The sequence below is a fragment of the Alligator mississippiensis genome, chromosome 7, assembly GCF_030867095.1.
Source record: "Alligator mississippiensis isolate rAllMis1 chromosome 7, rAllMis1, whole genome shotgun sequence".
NCBI classification, from domain to species: domain Eukaryota; kingdom Metazoa; phylum Chordata; order Crocodylia; family Alligatoridae; genus Alligator; species Alligator mississippiensis.
Window position 1 is genome coordinate 23,144,399 of NC_081830.1, and position 20,789 is coordinate 23,165,187.

The 20,789-nt window shown below is 40.5% G+C and overlaps 2 long non-coding RNA genes across 3 annotated transcripts in view; one reads left to right on the forward strand and one right to left on the reverse strand.

Moving 5' to 3' along the window:
• Positions 1-8,763: 8,763 nt before the first annotated feature.
• On the reverse strand, positions 8,764-10,648 carry LOC109281946 (uncharacterized). Its single transcript, XR_002088773.2, has 2 exons — positions 10,027-10,648; positions 8,764-9,902 (listed from the first exon to the last, which is right to left on the reverse strand). It is a non-coding gene; the product is annotated as an uncharacterized LOC109281946 (long non-coding RNA).
• Positions 10,649-10,710: 62 nt separating this feature from the next.
• LOC109281943 (uncharacterized) overlaps positions 10,711-20,789 on the forward strand; it is a 78,835-nt gene continuing 68,756 nt past the window's right edge. The window contains exon 1 of one of the 2 annotated variants that reach the window (XR_009463402.1): positions 10,711-10,781. This is a non-coding gene — a long non-coding RNA (uncharacterized LOC109281943). Of the gene's footprint in view, positions 10,950-20,789 lie in introns of both variants that reach the window. The other variant, XR_002088770.2, reaches the window with a different exon arrangement.

Consider the following 20,789-nt stretch of genomic DNA (forward strand, 5'->3'; position numbering starts at 1 on the left):
GTTCTGCTTTCTGTTTCTGTCTAAAAGGAAGGCTAATGTTTTCTCTCCCAGACAGATGTTGAATAGATTACTTTAAATAAATTAAAAGCATTTAAACAGCACTTAGTATAGTGGTAAGTAGTATGTAGGCCCAAATGATTTAAAGTATGGTAATACCTAGACTTGTGTATATCTATCAGTGATTTGGGGCACAAATTCTTTCTTGGAAATGTGCTAGTTAATTTGCCATTCAGTTGTAAGTAGTATAACCTTAATTTACAATAACAATATATAGGGTTGAATAATCCAGTTAGCAATGTGTGGTAACTGTCCGTGTGCCTGAAATTCTTGCAGTAAGCAACAACTAAACTAGGGTTACTTTCCCTGGTTTCCTTCAGGGGTAAGCTGTCCTGAATTTGGTTTCATTTACCATGAGATAATTACAGGCACATAGGCAGTTACTGCACATCAGCACCGTAATTTGCACCATATCAATTAAATATGATGATTTTCCCACAGTAAGTGTGTTGGAATAAAAACAGCAACTACTTATCACATACCCTACAGTCATAGTAAAATTCTTGAAAACTGCTTAAAAGGGATATAGCCTGCATAATTTGGAGTTGTTTCTTTCACTGAGTTTATGCCATTTTTATGGCTGTAGAATGAAGAAAAATACCCAATCCTGAATTCATCAGAACATCATGATAGTAGAGTCATAGCTATTTATTCCAAATGATTGTTTAAAGAAACGAAAATAAATCAGAGGAAGAAACAGATGCAACCAATAAGACTCATTTATGTAACTTTTCAAATTTACCAATAAACAATAGTAGAAATTAGCTGTTCTTGACCTGTACAGTAACAAGCCACTCATGTGGTTTAGAGTCAATATTTGGCTTGTTCTGTTTAGTAGACCAGTTCACCTCTTCCTCTTCATTTTTAAGCAGCCACCTATATCTACTCTAACAGCTCAATTCTGTATGTAATATTTCATTGTGCCTATTCATATAGGACCTACTGACAAACCTGCCTGAATCAAACCAAAAATACTTTGTGCTTTCCTCCACTTCCCTTTGGATTTGTAATCTCAGTCATTGCACGGTTTACCAGGGATATGACATCAATGAGGAAGCTGATGTACATGCAAGGATACAAACGGAAAATAACACTGTTGGTTTCCAACACTGTTAGACAGCATTAGAAACATTTGAGTTTAGTTGAAGAGAAGGGAGGGGAAGTGATTAGTGAAAGAAATCTCATTTTGAAGCTTCTAACAGACTAGTAGTAAACAACAGAAAGGATATCTTATTTGTTAAAGGAAAACATTCTGAACGGTCTAGTTGAGTGTCCTTCCAAACTGCACATTTTTAACACAAGTAGGCAAGAAGTACAAAGCAAACTGAAATGAGCTAGGATCTAATCTTACTGTGGTCCCTATAGGTTAGGCACAACTTTATCTTTGACACTTAGGCAAGAAGGCTAATGTATTAGTTTTGTAATTAAGTCCTGTAAATTGTGCATAACAGAGCAATTAACTACTTTAGCCAAGCTTTGGAGGAGGAAGAAGGGGGGGAAAAAAAGCTGCGTGTATTGGGAATGAAAGCATGGAACATATTCCTTAACTCAAACCTGAAAAACCTGGTGTTAGTCTTGGGTTATTTCCAATGACCCCTTGACTCCCATCTTCCTGCCCCCTGCACAGATTTGGAACTGGTCAGCCATTTTTGTTTTTGGAAGGGAGAGGAGACAGATATAATGAATGGCTTTTATTGTGTAATATTTCAAAACCTTTTGACTGCATTCGGATGGGATGGAAAATGTTCTACCCTGTGCCTCAGCCAAAACAAACAAAACATATTCCCTAAACCTGGATGTGTGTTTCACTCAAACTGGCAGTAGTTAGAGCTCTACTCTCAAACAAGAATTTAGTTTGACAATTTTTAGCCCTTGTTCAGCTGAATGTGACAGCCAAAGAAAATACTTGAAAAAAATATTAAATAATATACATATTTACAGCTTGCAGGTGGCATTAATTTTTGCAGTTCACAGTATTTAGTTAAGGAGCTCTGTTAGTTGGGCTGTATTTTATATATTTTTGAAGTAGTCTTAATTGTCTCTTTTTCCCGTTTTCTTTTCTTTTTTCCCTCCTTCTTTTCTTTAGTTTGTCTTACCAGAATAATGGTTTTGAAGGAAAATATATTTTCTGTAGCTCCCAGATGGGTGATAAAAAGCTGAAATTCAAGGATTTAAAAGTTGAGGCTCTACCAAGAAACTAAAAAATTTACAAACATTAGATCCAGCACAAACTATCACTAAAATCCCTTGACAGAAGCTTACCATGGACTAGCTTCCAACTCCATTAAAGACTAGTTTAAATACCCTCTTTATAATGTAGCTTTACTGCTGTTTTCTGGCATCACAGATCAATTTAGTGAAGAGCTTATACTGTACAACCTAGATAATGTAATGCAACATCATGTTTTATAGCCTGAACAACTATATTTATTAATAATACTAACTTTTAATTTATAGGTGCCCATGCCCAAAAGCCTCTGGGTGCTGTAATAATGAAGATCTAAAACCATAAATTACCAAAATAGGCATCATGCCTGACCGCCCAGAACAAAACCTTAAATCCCTGACATCCCACCCTCCAAGCAAAAATCCCTTTGAACAAATAAAATATAGAACTCCATCTAAATGTTTTTGTTAACAAAATGAAACAGACAAATGAGCCTGATGTCATTTAATTATCCTGTAGGTAAGTAAGGCATATATTACAAGCTTGGTATCTTTCAAAAACAGAAATGGGAGTTTTGAAATAAATTGTGGTTGTGGAAAGAGAGGCAGAAAAGGAGTGAACTTGATGTGGAACTAGGCTCTTGGAACGCTGGAGTTCTCTTATACTGCCTGGTGTTGGGCAGGTTCTCAAACTCCTGTGTGCTTTGCTTTCTATATCTAAATTATTTTGTTATAGTTTTGTTACTCATGAATTTATTTGCCTGTTCCTGTAGCATAGGGTTGAAAAACAGAGATTTCAGGCTTTTGTACACATTGAATCAGGTTGTCTTCAGTGTAACTTTTCCACACCTTTTCCCTTTATAACATCCAAGTTTGGCATCAATAGTTCATGCATGGGCGAACAGATTTTTTACCAAAAGATGCTTCTTGTTCCATACATCAAAGGTCAGTAATGCTGAATTTTCTTTGTGAATAAAATCTATGTACATCAGAGAGGTGGTGGGGAATCTGTATGTCAAGTGCTCTCAGTGTTGCATAACCAGTTATGCAGATACCAAAACACACAAAGTTTCACACACAAAGTAATTTTACTCTACCTTAAGAAGATTACTTCGCCTGGAGAACTGTGCAAGGTTTATATAAATGCTGAGATCAGTACCTGTACCTTACTCTGAAGATGTAATGCTTGGCTGGATCTAATATAAATGGTCACCTGGTCTAGCATCCTCTAACTCAGCAGGCACCCCTACCTCCTCAAATTGAGATATAAATATGGTCAAGCAATGCAAAATGAAGAGCAGTAGAAGAGGAAGCTTCACTTTTGTCTGGTTGGAAGGGTTAACATAAGAAATGAAAGAAAAATGGATTTGTTGGAACCCCTGGAATGACAGGTGCCACTCTAAAATGAAGGGTGGATGGCTGAATAATGTGTTTGCTTTGAATTCCACTTTTCTATCATTAGAGAACCTTGCCTTCAGTAAATGACATGTTGTCAGCAATCCATACAAACTGTACAATTTGTACAAACTTGTGGCTCCTCTTGTATTTATTTTAATTTGGAGAGGAGGAGTAGAGGTTAAATGACTAGTGCTAAAAAAGATGTCAAACTAGCAAAAGTGCTTAGGACTCCACAGCTTCTGCTCTTGTGCTCTGGCCACTGAAATTGACTGTGGATACTGTGGGTGCGTACAAAAGTTGCTTTTTTCACCATTTAAAGCGCTTTATTACTGTGACTTAACAGAAATGCCTGGCATTACAGCACTTTAAAAATGGGTACAGTGGTTTAAATTTGCCCTTGTTAAATCAGGTATTAAATTTGATCCGCTGTATTTTACAGCACTTAGCAATCTACAGTGCTTTAAATAACTCCTGTATGCTGGTCAAATTTCTGACCTGTGGAGAAGCTGCAGGAGGCTGCCAAGCACCCCCTGCCTCCTGGTCTGGAAAGTGCAGGGAGGCTGAGGCCTCTCCCCTACCCCCAAAACACTGCACTGCTGTCATGTTTAAGAGCGCTGTAACTTACTGTGCTATAAAAAGTGCTCTATTATTACAGTGTCGTAAAATGTGCATGGAGCACTTCTGTACACACCTCCATTTCCTTTTCTACCCTAACCTGTGCCCTTCCTGTACAAAGTACTTCTTCCCCAGACAGAGAGGGTCACCTTGTGAACATTCCTGCAGCACAACACTACAATGCAAACACCTTTCCTTCTTACCTGCTTAGCCTCTGCTGTTGGTCTGCCCCCACAACAACTTTTGCTCCAGTTTTCTGCTCCTGATATCAGCTTCTGCCAGTCGTGTATATCTGAGATAATTTACTCTCTGCTTGTTCCCAGGCTGACAATCCAAGTAGGGAAATGAGGCAGTAGCTAGCACAGGAGAGTGCAGACATGGGCAAGACTGAATCAGGAAGCAAATCAAAGCTGTGCTGCTGGGACCCCTTTCTAATGCCTGGTATAGTACACAAAACCCTTTAAATACACCTGACCTAAGGTGTTAAGTGCCTGGGAACTGGCCCCTTGGGTAAGGGTTAAAGAAAATGAAGCTGCAGGCAGAATTAACTGTGGTTTCGCACTGACACCGAGAGTAGCTGAAGCCTTAAATTGTTTCATTTTTATTAAGAAGGAAAACCTCCAGTTCTTAAAGTTCCTCTTTCACATTCCAGGCAGGAGGTTAGGGAATGGAGGGACAGGGAAGGGAAGTAGAATTCTTTTAAAGTAAATCTTAAAACTTTGGAGATATTTGTGTCTTTCTTGCAGCCTGCCTTCTTTCTGCTTTCAGTATCTATTGCAGTGCACCAGTCTTCCTGTGCCAAAAGCTGTTTAAACAATATTAAGATGTTTTCTTCAACCTTCTCCCTAGGAAGATACTCTCTTTCGAGAGGAATGTTTTCCCTGGAGCATTACATCATGAATTGGTTCAGTTCTTGGAGTAAGAAATTGGACCAAATGGTGGAGAAGATCTCCTGGGGAAACATACTTGTACTGTTAAGTATTCCCACCAGGAAACTTAGAAACCGCTTACATATTACTATTCTGTCCACATTTAGCCTTTCACCTTATTGCAGCTGAACAGAGTTTTAATTTTTTTTTAAAGGAAATTTGAACCCTTTTTGTTTTTGTCATTACATTTCTCCACCCTGCCCCCACCTATCTTGTGAGCTGAGCTTTGGCAGTGGAATTTCTAATATTTTTGACAGCAAGAATGCATAAAGGTGTGTTTGTGTGCATGCAAACCATTAATGAAATCAGTTGTGGAAGCGTCCTTGGAAATACTGAATTTAATTTTTGTTTGAGGATTAAATGAGAAAGTCTGAGAAGACCAGAGGATTGAGGGATTTGGATGGATTTATAGAACAGGAGCCATGTGAACAATGTCTGTGCTGGAATAGTATTGTGTTTCCTCTTGTTTATGAAATGGTTCCACATGAAAGATGGAGGTACTCAATAAGGTATCCTTTTATTAAATGAAACTCTCAGAACATTTTTGACCTAAAGAAAGATGTTGTTTTACTTTTCTTTAAAGAGGAAAGGTGGACGGAAGGAGGTCAGGACGAGTGGAGGCAGCAAACTAAAACATATTGGTTTTCCCTTATGTAAAAGAGATTATAAGCCATTCTTCAAAAGTGGTTACATTTTGAGTATGTAAGGAAATTGGTATAATGCTTGCAGTCACGGTAATTATGATCGAAAGGCACATTTCAAATGGTAAGATCGATCAGAAAAGTTCTGAAGTATTCCTTGTTCCTGCCCACTCACCTACTTTATTGTATGGGGAGTGACAATATACATAACCAGTTAAACGAGTCAGAAGCTATCCATCAGCAATATAACTCAGTGGGCAGCCATAATATAAGGCAGGACACTTTCTTAACAATTGATGAGTGGATGCAACAGGCTATGGAGAATGAGCTATGCTTCAGTTAAGGGAGGAAGCCTCTATCATAGCAGCTTTTGAGAGAGAGCCATAGAAGTCTGGGGAAGGTTTGCTCTACTGGTCAAAGTTTGTTTCAGGGGCAGAGATTAGACTTCAGTCTCCAGATTTGTCTACCTGGCACTTTCATCCAGCCCCCAAAAAGTACTTAACAGGAATGCATTCTTCTTACATATGGTTTTACAAGATTCAAAATTATAACAGGAGGCTGGGGATTAGGGAAGCATAATAGGTCTTTATACTGAATTTGTACATCCAAGTTGTTTTAAAGAATATTTTAAAGAAAGGGCAAGCAGACTTTAAATGTTCATAACGAGAGGGGCCATTAAGATGAACCAGCTGTTGCGTAATTGGCACGGAAACTGACAACTAGAAATTGGCACAGGTCTTTATAACAGGTCTGCCAATATATACACTTACATTATATATAATTATATTAAATAGAAATTAGTTATAGTGTGGGTATGCTCAGGTTATCTTTTTACAAGATTCAGATTTCAGAATCATCCAGTAACAAAAAAGGAAGTATGCAGCAGATTATAGCATTGTTGGAAAAATGCTGAAACCAGTGGACACACTCATTTTTATATTAAATCAGGGTTTTGAATCAGGTCTTTTGTTAGTATTATGTTATCAGCAGTACGGTCAAAATGTGCTCATTGGGTCAGCACTTTGGGTCCTCATCCCGATTGTGACACTGATGACAGCCACTTGACTGTAGTCTTGGTGGAAGTTGCCAAAGCAGTTAGAAGGTTATATCCAAAGGATGAGTGTAGGCCAGGAAGTGGCAATGTGGTTTTCCTCATGCTACCATTTTCCACATTTCTGGAGCTTGAACCTGCAGGGATCTGTGTAATTTTTTGGTGTGGGGGTTAAATCCTGCCTCCACTACAACTGTTGGGTTTTGCCATTGACATCGGAGAAGCCAGGATTTCATTAGTGGTATTTTTAGTGTAACGTACATTTTAATGAAAAATTCTCTCCAGGAACCCTTTCCCCTTGTCTCATAGGGTTATGTGCATCAACCCCTCCCCCCCTCCCAACACGGCTGCTTAATAATGTAGAACAACCATGAATGGTTATTTAATCTTATAGTATTCGCTAATGAGCACTAAAAATATTTAGCCTTTTTTTGCCTGCTTTCTCATTTGTTTCTGTTTTCCAGAACAAACTTTTGAAATTGTTGCACACAAGTAAACTGATTACCCAGAATGATTTAACTATAAGGCCAAGCAGTCCCCACTTGATTAAGATGGATGGTAGTTGAGTTTGGAGCAATAGTAATTAAGACTCCGGTGGTAACTGAGAAAATAACAAATGAATCTAATAAGAGCTTAAGGGGAAATTCGTAAATTGAAAAGCACTTTTTAAATCCAAACTTCCTTAACTTGGTGACCAGTAATGTTTTAGATTATTAAATCTCAAAGGATTATTTAAATCCAAATTATTTTCACTTAATGCATTATTTATGTTTTTGCATTTCATTCATATTATTTTGTGAATTTTTTTTACTCTAGAAGTTGGTTTTACATTGGAGATATTAACCACAAAAAGGCAAGAGAAATGTTTAACTATCTGAATCTTTCAGCAAAAAACAGATGCTCCCTGTTAAACCACAGCATTATCCTGTTTTTTTATTATCAATTACATTGTGTAAGTACTGTGATAGCAAGTGTTTTGTTATATGATATATGCAGATCACACAGTTCCTTTCTATTGCAGAAATATTTCATCTCTATATATTGATTTTTCATGTTCTTGTCCATCCTCTACCATGGATATACTAAGTGGACGTACTCAATAAACTGAGAAAGAATATTTGATCTGTTGGTTAAAACAGGGGACTAGAAGTTCTGGGCTTGTGTGTCTAGTTCCAAAAGATACCTCTGACCTCAGACCAATCACTTAATAGCTCTTGCCTCAGTTTCTTTGTCTGTAAAAGGGGATCATAGTTTATCATACAGGCTGTAGGAAACTTATAGTTTATGAAACAAGTTTATATCCATGGCTGCAAATTCAGAAAAGTACACAGATGAATGTGGAATAAAAAGACAAAGATGGAAGTGAAACAGTTAATGTCTGATGTTCAAGAACATTAACGGCATCGCTGTTGAGGTGTGACTGATGGAAAAGACCCACATGATTTAAGGGTGGCACTGCTTTTAGATGAGAGTGGTGGCTTGTTCAGCTTTTTAATGTCCTTAAGATAATGTCTTTTATATCTATGATTGATTTATTTGATATTTATGCAGTTGGCAGCGGGATTTGAAATATAACATAAGCACTTCCTGAGATGTCAGTACTCCAATGTTAGTGGTCTGAACAAGGATGTAATTCATATCTGCAGGTGCTTACTCTGGTATCAAACACTTCAATAACATCATGCTTGTGGAATCCAGCACTCCCCAGTGTCCCATTTGTATCCTGATATGCCTACGTCTTTCCTATGTGTGTTTTTCTTTCTTAAGGAGCTCTCATTTCCTTCAATAGGATATGTTTTATTTCATCCTTTTTCCTGCATTTACTCATATTAATGTCACCGCATTCATTGGTAATAGCTAGGTTTGGAAATAACCCGTATATCCATGAAAACACTGAGTCTGAAACTTAATGCCTGAGATACTTTATTAAGAAAGAATGGATATTTACATGAGGGGAGGTAATAGCTTCTTTCTGGAATCTAATTTGATCCTAACACATCAGATAGCAAGTCAGGCAGGCTCGCATGCAGTCGAGGGGCCCTGTGCATTGTCCTTTTGGGCTACATTTCAGGAATCCTGGGTAAAACACTTCCAGGGTTTGATTACTTCTACATTGTGGAATGGAAACTGGGTGGTGTCTGGTGGTAGTGGAAGAAGGCATCTCCCTGCTATAGGCAGGACTATGCCTGCCTTGTGGACAACTTTAGTTTTCCAGCGGGAACTACTGAGGTCTGTTAATTAGAAAACAGGAGAACAAGTCAGTCCTCCCTGGGAACGCTTGCTGTACCCTCCCGAAGGACTGGAAGTCAGGATCATGGTTAGAGGAGAGAAGGCTAGGCTTTTTGTGGGTCTGTTTCTGGATCTGCCAGTGATTTGCCATATGATGTAAGGAATGTCACTATGGCACGATTGTACTGTTGTATTTTTGTCTTTCCTTCTCCTTTCGTCTGATTTTGTCCGTTTATGGCACATCTGAATCAAAACTGCAAACTGTTCAAGAGGAAGGCAGTCTTTTTACTTGATCTGTGAAGCACCTCTACATACTTCTGGGAACTGGGGATCATATTCATCTGTAATATGAGATGTTCAATAGGACCTAGCTCTAATCCAGCACTTTTCATATTCCAACTGCATTGCAGACATCCATCAGTTTTCACAAGTCCCCTGTGACATGGGAAAGAACCGTTTCACATAGGAGAAAGTGAGGCCTGAATAGGTTATGTGGTTGATTGCAGAAACACTGCATAGAAGTAGGAATTGGAACGGAGAAGTTCCTAAATGCCAGCTCGTGCGTAAGGCGATATTTTGAAAGTTCTCGGTTAAATGCTTTGAACTGTTCAGTCCGCAAGACATCTTGTAGTATGCCACTGGAATAATATATTCATCAGCAAGCGGTGTAATTTTACTGGCTGTCTTGAGAAGCCAAAATACTTATTTTTGTTGCATCTTCCCTCTTCTTGGAGGATTCATCTTCCGACATTTAGTAGAATCCCCCTCCCACAACTGGTTGGTAAGAAAAGCAATATCCGAGTCCCAAATGGGCATCTGTGGGAAGGAATCGGGTAAAGAACAACCTGTTAGTACAACTCACCCTAGGAAGAAATCAATGCCACGCTAGTAGCAATGTAGGGAGGATGGAGTAAGCCCCAAGAGCTAGAGACTGCGGTACCTTGCTTCCAGTTTCAATGACTCCTTTAAAAGAGTCATGATCTTCACTTCCATGGCGTCTGGCCCCAGGTGATGATTGTGTGACTGAAGCCGTGAAGGTGTGCGACTGATCATCTTTTATGCTGTAGGGTCATCCTGCTCTGTGACCTCGATGGACAGCGCCTGTTCGTTGTGGCGCCTCTTTGCCCAAAGCTCTGCACAAACAAGGTCTCACTTAAAGGGCCTTGTCTTGGAGTCGGATTCAGTGTGTGAGAGCTTCAAATGTAAATGAAATCCTTGGAAGCCGAGCACGGTGAGCAGTTACCGGGACTATTGTTTTACTGCATCTTATGGCCGCTGCGAAAGCGGCAGCTCCGGCAGCAGAGCAGAGCAGAGCGCCGTCCTTCCCTAGAAACGCCGCTTCCCGTCTCTGGAGGCAGGACAGGATCGTGACGGGTGTGTGATCCGCTCCGCTTCCGACGGCCGGGAGGAAGCGGGTTACAGCAGGCTCCCCGGCCAGAGCGGGGGAGCTCCCCAGAGCCGGACCCGTGAGAGACTCGGCGAGCCTGAGCTGGAGGCAGCTGGACGAGTGTCGAGGACCAGCGCTCATAAACAACCTCTCCGCCGTTGTGCGGGGGGAGCTGGCGCGGGCTGCCCGCACACGTGCGGCTCGCTTGCCCCGCTCGCCTTGTTCGGGGCGGGTCCGGCCACGTGCGCCCGTTCGCACCTGCGTCACCAACGGCCGCGCCCCTCCACCAACGGCCGATGTAGCGCGCAGTAAGTCCGGGGGCGAGAAGCCCGCTCTGTCGGGGGTGCCCACCCCTGCCGGGTCGCCTCGCCCTGGTCTGGGGAGGTGATGAAACACCCTCCCTGCTCGGGCACGTCCCTGAAACCCGAGCATTTGGGGGGGCCGGGACCGGTGCCAAGGCCGCCCCCCGCCACAGGGTAAGGACAGGGCCAGGCGGCGCTTCCTCCTTCCGTGGAGAAGCACAAGGGGCCAGAAATGGGTTGCTTCATGGGGGGGTGTGGCGGGAGTTTTATCAGGCCAGCTGCGTGGTTGAGAGAGGTGCTCGATAAGCTTTCGGGCACCGAGCGCCCAGCCCTGAAGCTGATCTCTGACCTGTCCCTGGGCTGTTATACAGCTGGCCCAATTAAAGAGAATACCGCACCCCCCCCCCCCAAAAAAAAACAAAAACCCCTAGCCTTTCTCACATATTGTCCAGACCATCACAACAATTTTGCTTCCTAGCTCTAGAAATTAAAATAAAAGGTGCCATGGTCCTAAGCTTCATCGGGGCTGAAGCTGGTTGCTGCTGCAGAACGGGAATTCGTGACTTGATTTTGCCAAGTGTTGTTGCTCCTCATGGTAGTGCCGTAGGGTCCCACGTGTAAGGTATGGACAAATGACCGAATTGCACCCATTTAAATGGAGTGTGAAATTACTGATGAAAGCAAGTTCCTGCCCCTTCTCATGCTCTGTAATTTGTCTGCATCCAGTGCAGCGGCCCTGTCTCAATCCAGTGCCCATATCCCCAAGGGAGGAGGACTGTGATGCTTACGTGGATTTCTACCAGCTTCTTCTACATGCGGGCAGGGTCTGTTTGTAGCCCCGTTTGCAGGATCAGGCTCTAATTAAGATACAAGGATGTAGCATTTTATGCCTCTTAACCATTGACTTAGGTCAGTTTCACTTTTTCTTTTTTTGCCGGTCAACATCCACCACAATCTAGAAATAACCTTGAGTTGGTGGAGGTTAGCAAGATATTTTTGCTTTTTTTTTTTTTTTTTTTTTTTTTTCCCACTATACAGACCCACTCATGGTTTGTTGTGTTTTTTAATTGCCATGTATTTCCTGGCTCATGCAACTGGACATCCCTGCCAAAGTATCTTCTCACTGAAGTCACTCAAGCTGTATGATCTTACAAGATGCTTGACTGAAACTCAGGAGACCAGGGTTTCTATCCCCATTGAATCTTGGGGTGACCTTTAGCAAGTCATTTTACCTCTCAGCACCTCTACTTCCCCTTCTCCTCCTTACCTATTTATGTCCCAATGCTGCAGCATCATATGCAAGTGTTTTAATTTTTGTGCTTTTTGAATGACTCTAGTCATGCTCATAAATCTTTGTGGGATTAGGGTTTTATGCATATGCTTCAATGGGATTAGTCTCAGTGTGCAAAGTCCAGCATGTGTATAAATATATAGGGTCAGAGCTTTAATAAGAGACGGTTACTGCCCTGGATTCTGGTTTATACTTGGACAGTGCCTATCCTCAATCTGTCATCATATAAAGAATATAAATTAAACATGAGTGTGAGTTGTCTCTTTGCATAGATCCCACTGCTGTAAATTGCAAAGTTGGAAATAATCTTTGAGGGTGGGAAAAGGGAGGGTGAAATAGAAAGTTATTAAAAGCAAAAGAGATCTCAAGGAACCCAGCTTTGCTCCATTGTTATGGAGAAGCTTTCAATACAATAGGGGAAAAGCACTGGGAGTAATTATCCAAAATGGGTGGCATAAATCTGAACAGAAAGTAATACATCAGTTTTAAAGCTACTCATTTCAAACTGTGAGTTAGATTTATTTGACCTGCTTTGGGGAGCAAATATTAATGAAAGGGCGAAGGCAACTTATGGCTCTTTCAGTTCTTTCATTTCCCACTAGATGTCTCCGGTGTAAAAACTAATTACGAATGTTCTTGATTTAATTTGGGGAAAAAAAAAATGGATGAAGCTTTTTTATGTCTTTTAAAGTCTTGTGTTATTGTTCAGTGTCTGAAATTAACCCTTGATCTCTCTTCAGTAAGTACTCTAGCCTTGAGTCCAATGAGGCCACTTAGATACCATGTAGCTAATAGAATGCTATTTTTTAATAAAGTTTTGTCCAAAATTACAAGAAGGGAATTGAAGTTGCTCTCCTAGCAGTTTGGTTTCTACATGTGACACATCTTAACCATCCTCAGTAATTCTTAAATTTTCCATTCCTCTTTGTTTTACAACTTCTTGGCAGGTTTTATTTGAACTTAAAATCTGCCTCTTCCTTGTCCTGTTCAACAAGCAGTCATGGACCTTAGAGGAGTCCAGATCCTGTCCAATTCTGCCACCGGGTGAGAGTGGGTAGAACCTTTGTGCAATACACTGTCCCGTTGAAGTTTATGGAGGCTCTAAACCAATGCAAGGGCCACCTTGGGTAGTTTCAGATGCAAGGAATGGAATTTTTGTAGATGTTATTCTTCCTATTCATAAGAAAGCAGCAGAAAAGCACCTGGGGAAGAACATGGTAATAGTGATCACACTGAAACTTGTTGTTACAGAGTCTTTAATTGTCATAGTGCAAGAGTAACTTGCATTAACATACTTAGCACGGGGCTCAGTACAGCTTGGATGGCACTCAGCCCCTGAATCTCTCTGTCCAGGTTTGGAAGTGGGTGTGTTTGGTTATGGCTCTAATGGATAAAACCCTAGCTGTCTCTAAGGACAACCCAGTACTTCATATTATACTTTTTAGGTGAGAATCTGTCAGGACATCTCTTCCTCATGCCGCACAGCCCGATGGGGTTCTGCTATGACTTCCTCGAGACCACCAGCCAGATCTGGCCAGCAGATGGACCAGGTACCGCCCGTCTGGTCCACCAGCCAAAAAAGGTTGAGCACCGCTGGACAAGGTCATTGGTTTCAGATGTCCCAGCCAGCACCACACCTTTTAGTCTTACGCTAAAGCTTCTCGTATCCCAGATTTTCACCTGGTTTTAGATTTTGAGATGAGAACCCACGTGCATGGATTGCATGGGACATGCAGAATGACACTGGGATTTTGATGTAGGCTCATGGGCATAACTTTACTGAAGTTAATGGGAGTCTTATTATTTATTTAATTGTGAGCAAAGTTAGGTCAACACTGCATATCTCGTTGCATCATTTCAGGCTTTTTCAGGAAGGTTTTTGGAGCTAAATGTTGGCTTTAAAGCTTAAATTTGCTAGGGCAAGCTTAGTTGTTGCTTACCTTGCATATAGCAGTCAGTTCTAGTGTCCATCCTGGATGGCCATCCTAATAGCATTGGCACTACTAAACAATAGTGCCTTAGTGTTGCCAGTATCTTCCTTTGAAGGGTCCTTACAGGGGTTTTGCAAACACAAAGGAATTAGGATCCAGTCCCTGCATTTTTCAGCACTCAGTAATTTAGAGTAATAGAATGCCATGTACAGCGAGCTTGCAGGAGTGGGTGAAAAATGCTCCCAGCAACCTTGCCAAGTGCGTAAGTATCAGGATAACTCCGCTAACTTTTCTTAGGTCATCTCTAGGTCATTATGAATTTTACAAAAGCAGTTTAAATTTAGTTTCATTTTACAGTTGTGGAAATGGGGGCACAGGGAAGTTAAACTACTTGCCTGAGGTGACATGGTAAGTTATGGCTGAGCAAGGTTAGAATCCATGTATTTTGATATGTGTGCCCATGTAGCCATTACACAACATTTCTTCAGATGGAATACAGAAATGTACAAGCTCAACAGCTGTTGTGTTTCCACTCCCTTCATAAGCTTAGTCAAGCTCTCTTGAGGTAGTTATGCCATTAAACACGGTGCAATCACTGGCACAGCAGGTGTATTGAGATACAGACATCTAGCAGTGCTTTAAATAAAAGGCATGAGTAGTAATAAAATAAATAAATAAAACCCTGCCAGTCACCATAAGAAAAGGTGTCCACTGGGAAATTAGTAATTGCCCTCCATGGACTGCGTAGCATATGCTGATTGCATTCAAGCTTCCATTTTCATTTAAAAACATTGATGTTAAATGATGGCATTATGAAGAAATTATTTATTTAAAATTCTACGCAAAAAGTGTATATGCAATAACAGTGTAATCTTAACCACCTTGATAGATGTGAAGTTAATATAGGATCTACCGTAGGTACCAGAAAGGCCAATGAAAGATATTTTACAGAGCCATAAAGTTGCCAAACCCTAACTTTTTCTTAGAGTAGTTGAATGGATGCAAAGGTACACAGTTATATTTAAAAAGAAATGTTGACATCTTTCTAATCTGATTGTTTTACCCTGTTCAGTTTATACCTACCCAAATCTCAGGTACATCCAAACTTTGTAGCTGAGAATTCTAGTGCACTTCAGTGCATCTCCGGCAGACACTTAACGTCTTTGAAAATCTGTCTGTTACGGGACTGTCGGATCCTTTTTTGGAATCTTGAGGCTTGTTCAAGTATCAAAATGTGAGCTGAATTATTTGAAACTTACTTGAAAATCTGGTGCCACCTCTCTCATGGGCACGAGTGCAAGCTACATAACAATAGAGGAGCAAAATATTAGTACTGCTTATCTCTTACAGGTTCCCAAATGTTAACTGTCTCATAACCTCAATCCCCATATAGGTGACCACTTCACGTGCAACTGTTGGGTACGTAGAAGAAGCTAAGTAGTATACAGCTATACTGCATTACCTGTTATCTCTGTCCAGATAGGACCTTGTCCTCCCTCTCTGCCTCTTATTTTCTTGCTTATTTTATGCAGTTTTAAATTGGGCCCCATTCTTAAAACTACTTCTATATATAAACACAGAACTAGTTGCAGGGTCAGCGCCTTGGACTGTATGCTGTTGAGGAGTAGGAACTGAGTACACACACATATGTTGGTCATAAGCAGAGAGGATCCTCCATTCTAACTGGAGTCTTTGAGCCCTATTATAATTGTGTAATAGAATAATTCCATATGCAGTTTAAACTGCTGTAGGGGAATGCAGCGGTTAAGAAGGTAGGTTATATTTACTTGAGCTGGAATTTGGCTAGGATACAGGGGTTACTCTTGCAAAAAGTGCCAGAGAATCTTCAGTGATCATGACTAGTTATGATTTTAGTTTTACTTCTGCTTCAAGAGCTGACACCCTTGGCAGTATAATTCCCCTGCAGCACTAATTCAGTAACAAAGAGAGGAAAAACAGCAAGTGGTTTCCACGTTGAATATTAAAAGAAAAGAGAGCATTTAGGTTGAGATTTTTATTTTATTTAGTTAATTATCCAAAATGTTCCAGTGTTTTCCCCTGTTTTTTGGGAAAAGAAAAAAATATTGGTCCATCTTGATATGAAATGATTTGGGGGCCTAAATCTGTGTTCAGATTTCAGGTCTCAAAGTTTGTGGTTGGTGGATGCAGGGATATGGGCGGTTGATTTGGCTGCACTTAGAGATTTCCAAGGAGGAAATAGGAGCTCAATGCTTGATTATAAGTGACTTTCAGTGGGAGTTGGGCAGTAGCTTCAAAAGGCCTCACTGAAAATTGCACCCTAAGAGCCCAGTATCTTTAATCAGTTTGACCAGGGCACTGCATAATGATTTGATTTTTAACTGCAGACAAGATGTTGGCATTATGAAGGGAGACTCTGATTTTCACTCTCCAAGAAAGACCTTTCTTCATTTTCATCTTTACTGCTGGTCAGAAAGATATATACTTTTCAAATAATAGCAGTTTCCTCATACTGGAGTTATAGCAGCTTTGTGATACAATAAACAGCACCCTGTCATAAGTCTTGTATAAAAAATGGCCTGACATTTCTTTAAAAGTAAAGAGAAACACTACTGCAGTGATGACCTTTGTGCAAGGTCACAGATGTTTTGCATGGTGGGGGAAACTATGCTTACATACTTATGCCCCACGATATATTGCTTACTTTTCACAAAGTGTTTTCCTGAGAAATTACAGTACTTACAAAATGACAGGTGAGCTCCATTCAGTCTCCGAATACTAGTTTTTTAAATGATACAAAGCAGAAAAAAATATGGTTGGGGTTCCTTTCCTGCCCCACTGCTCACCTCCACAGTCACTTTGCCTCCAAATTTTTATCTTCAAATGCCTGCTGTCACAAATTGGATAGAAGCTTGGAGACTACAATAAAGTGGGTCCTCAAAAGGCTTGTGATTTAGCTTAGTTTAGGAGAAGTGCCTAAAAGTTTGGATACTTGTCAGAACATCAGCAAAATTGAGCTGGAAATCTTGTCACAGTAATTTTCTTGTGAGATATCTGGTACTTTCCTTCCCATATGTGGAACTTGTTGGTGCAAGACGTAATTGAAACTTAGAGTTTGATAGATGTAAAAACTGAATTAGACATTTATGGACCAGATCCTCAGCTGATATAAAGTGGCATTTGAGGGGCTTATTTCAATGAAAGGTTAAGGAGATATTCTACTTAGACCAGCTGAGGATTTGACCGTGTCTGTTTTAGGATGTCAGTTGCAGTTACACTAGCTAGGAGGGAAATGAAAGGATCTGTCATGTTTCAGTGCATAGATGATTACGAACTAGAGTTAAAAAGAAAAATGTTCAGGGTGTCATATTAACAATTCTTTATCTACTAAAAAGACTGTGCGGCTATGTTATGTCTTTAGCCAGAGACCAACACTCCATAACCTCTGAAATAACTTCAGAAATCTCTCCAAATTTATCAATCAAGGATAACTCTTGGGCACCCTGATAACTGGGAAAGAGCTGCAACCAAAAATCCAAATTTCTCTGGCAAACAAAATCACCAGGTATGTGTGACCCAAGGTTATATTAACAAGTTAGTGGCAGGGTCAGGTCAGGTCAAACAGCCAGATTCTGGCCATCTCAGAAAAACATGAGTAAATAAAAGATTCCAATATGGCTTATTATGCTGGTCGTCATCTTGCTCTGTGTGTATGCTCATTGTCATTAATGGAATTGCAGAAGTATCAGCGTGAGCAATGATGTCCTAATGCAGGGGTAGGCAGCCTTTTTTGACTACAGGCCAGAATGGCCCGCTTCAGGTGAGAGGCAAGTGCTAGAACCCATTTGCTACTGCCACTTCTCCTTGCAGCAGCACAGGGGTGCGCCCACAGACAAAACCCTTACTGCTGAATGCTGCCAAAACCCTATGTCTGTGGGCTACAGCCAATAGTTTTACAAGCTAGATGCAGCCCATGGGCCATAGACTAGGCCAGTCACTGTCCTAATCTGACCCATTCTTTGGTTTGGTTCTGCTCTGGAAATGAGTCAAGGGTAATAATTATCTTCTGAACCAGTCCTGCTGTTTGTTGTTCAGAATCATTCCCTTTCTGCTTTGCAGTCTAATAACATAGATGTTTTAGCTACCATGTGGGACCACTAAAGCCATAGTCCAAAACTAATTTGGTATAATTTAATGGCGTAATGTCCTTTCTAGTAGGGCAGAAAATGATCCTCTTCATTGCCTGGGGAAATGGTGAAGTGGGAAATGGTTTTCCCCTCCTTAAATATTATGTATAGGATGTTAAATTCCTTTATTGGCATTAGGTTTGAAAGGCAAACAGCATCAAAGGCTGACCCTTCCAGGAAGTCTCCAGATTTGTAGGTGCTCACTACCTTGCTAGTGTCGAATCATGCTCAGCTGATCACTTTTTTGTCTGAAGCCTTTTTCTTAAATTATATTGTGCTACATGTTTACAGCTTGCTAATTCTCCAAGTAGCACCCAAAAGGCAGGGTAGAAATGCTGGTAATAATGTCCATGCTAGTCTGCACAATTATGCTGCCTTTGTTGTCAGGCAGAGAGCTTTACAAATGCTCCTTGACTGATGTTGTCAGCTAGGATTTAGGGGAAATTGGTATCTAAATCTGTTAGGCTCTGTTGAAAAGTCCAGACTCTGGATGTGGTTCAGACTTGCAAAAGTGTCTTCTAACTTTTCAAGACACTGTTTTTGGGTGCCCAGATTTAGGCACTGCTGTCAAAATATTCATCGGTGCCTATCAAACTGGAAGTCGCACTATTTTCATGTAAAATGTGCTTGTGAAAAAACAGCAGTCTTCACCAAAGTGCCTTAATAAGAGCAGTTGAGTGAATACTTCAGAAAATCTGTCCCTCCTTGTATTGTTTTTTTCCCTCACACATGCAAGTGTGGAGCCTTTGCAACTCCTTCATGCAGGCTTTCAAACTAGAGGCTTTTTGAGAAAACTTGTCGTTTTTTAAATAACACTCAAAATTCTGATAATGTTTAGTATCTGTATAGTCACCTGGAGACTTGCTTTACATAGTCAAGTCAATGCATTTTATCCATTTTATAGACTGGGAAGCTGAGGCACATTGAAGTGAAAGACTTCTGTAGGCTCACATGTCAGGCACTGGAAAAGTGATGAGCCAGAGGTGGATCTCTGAACAGGGAGCTGAAAGAAAGGGTTCATTTCAGACTGAAATTCCCTTTTCTAGCTTGTCAGCCACCCATGTGAACTGTGCTGACAGCTAGAGAAAGTGTCTGTCTTATGGAACAAGTTATCAGAGCCCTTGTGCTTGGCATTGCATAAATTACATTAAACACTTTCATCCCTGGGTAAACTGAAACAGGAGAGGAAGAGCGAGAATGTAAATTGAATTGCAACTGGTAACAACAAAGGCAAACTTGTAGTTAGCTTCTTAATATAAATCAAATTAATACCATTTAGAGAGTTTCAATTAGAGTGTGCATCCTTGACGGTAACATTTGATGCATGAAGTTGCAAAACCAACCCTTTGTTTACTGTGAGGGCTGGGAGTCAAATCTTTCTTTTCCTATCTTTTAAACTAATTAAAGAAACTATATCTGATCCAAGTGCTCTTTGACTGCGTTTTTCAGTCAACAATAAAAATCCTCTTTAGCTTTAAAACAAACAACAGGCAGCTAATGTGTCAGGTTAGTAGCTTGGAGTTAATCCTTTCCAAAGCTGCAGAATTTTATCCAGAAGGGGGACCCTTAAGCTTCATTGCTCTGACTTTGGCACAGTTGTTTTTTAGCCACTAGATGGCAAGAGACTGCTACATACAGAGCTTTCCATTCTTTCTGCAGCTGGCAGGCCTCATTTTAGATACCATCACTTCATCTTAGCTACTTTATTTAAAGGTGTAGTATATGGTGACCTTTGCTGCCTTGAACTCTGTGGAGAAATGTTGAAGACGTACATTGTACTTCTTTTGTTTAAATAGACACTGTCAAGGTGTTGTACCCGTTGTCAATTGAAAACCCCTTGGGACCCTTTCAACAGGAACGTATTTCCTTATGGGTATTTTATCCTCTTTTTCCCATCGTGTATGTAAAGCTGTTAGTTGTTTGGAAGGGGCTGTCATCTACTGGCTGGCTTACTTGGTTACATTCCTACCTCTATGACCAGGATGCAGGGTAACTTGGGGAAGTCACTTAACACGTCCATACCTCTTTTTTCAGTCTGTGATATGGGGGTGATGTCAACAAACCACTTTAGTGACATGTTTTCAGATCAGCACATATAAGATGCTACGCATGTACTATTATTAAGTGGTGGTTGGTTTTGTTTTAAAACACATTTATATGCTTAGATGAAATACGTTAGGCAGGTGGAAAACAAAGTGGTATAGACTTGGAAATTAAAAGCAGGAACATGGTATTTTGGGAGAGTGTTTTGCTGCAACCCCCTGAAAGTACATGGTAGAGATATGTCTACTCAGGCATGTATGTCTTCTGTCATGAGAGCCAGCAAAGCGTTCCATTTTGTCTTCAGGTGGACTTCTGCTCTCTAGTGGACAGTACTAAAGTTGTCTGCGTGATGCATGTTTTATATAGGCCTGAGGCCATTATCTCTTATGCACTGATCTACAGAAGGGGCTATTTGGAAGCTTCAAATAACTGTGGCATATATTGTTTTTATTATTTAGAGGAAGTTGTGTGCTATCACTTAAAAATAAAAAAAAAGGAATAGATGTTATGAGGGAAAAAATAGTCCTGAACAATTAGACTTGCCAGCACTGAAGGACACGGCAAACAAATCTTCCACTGAAAG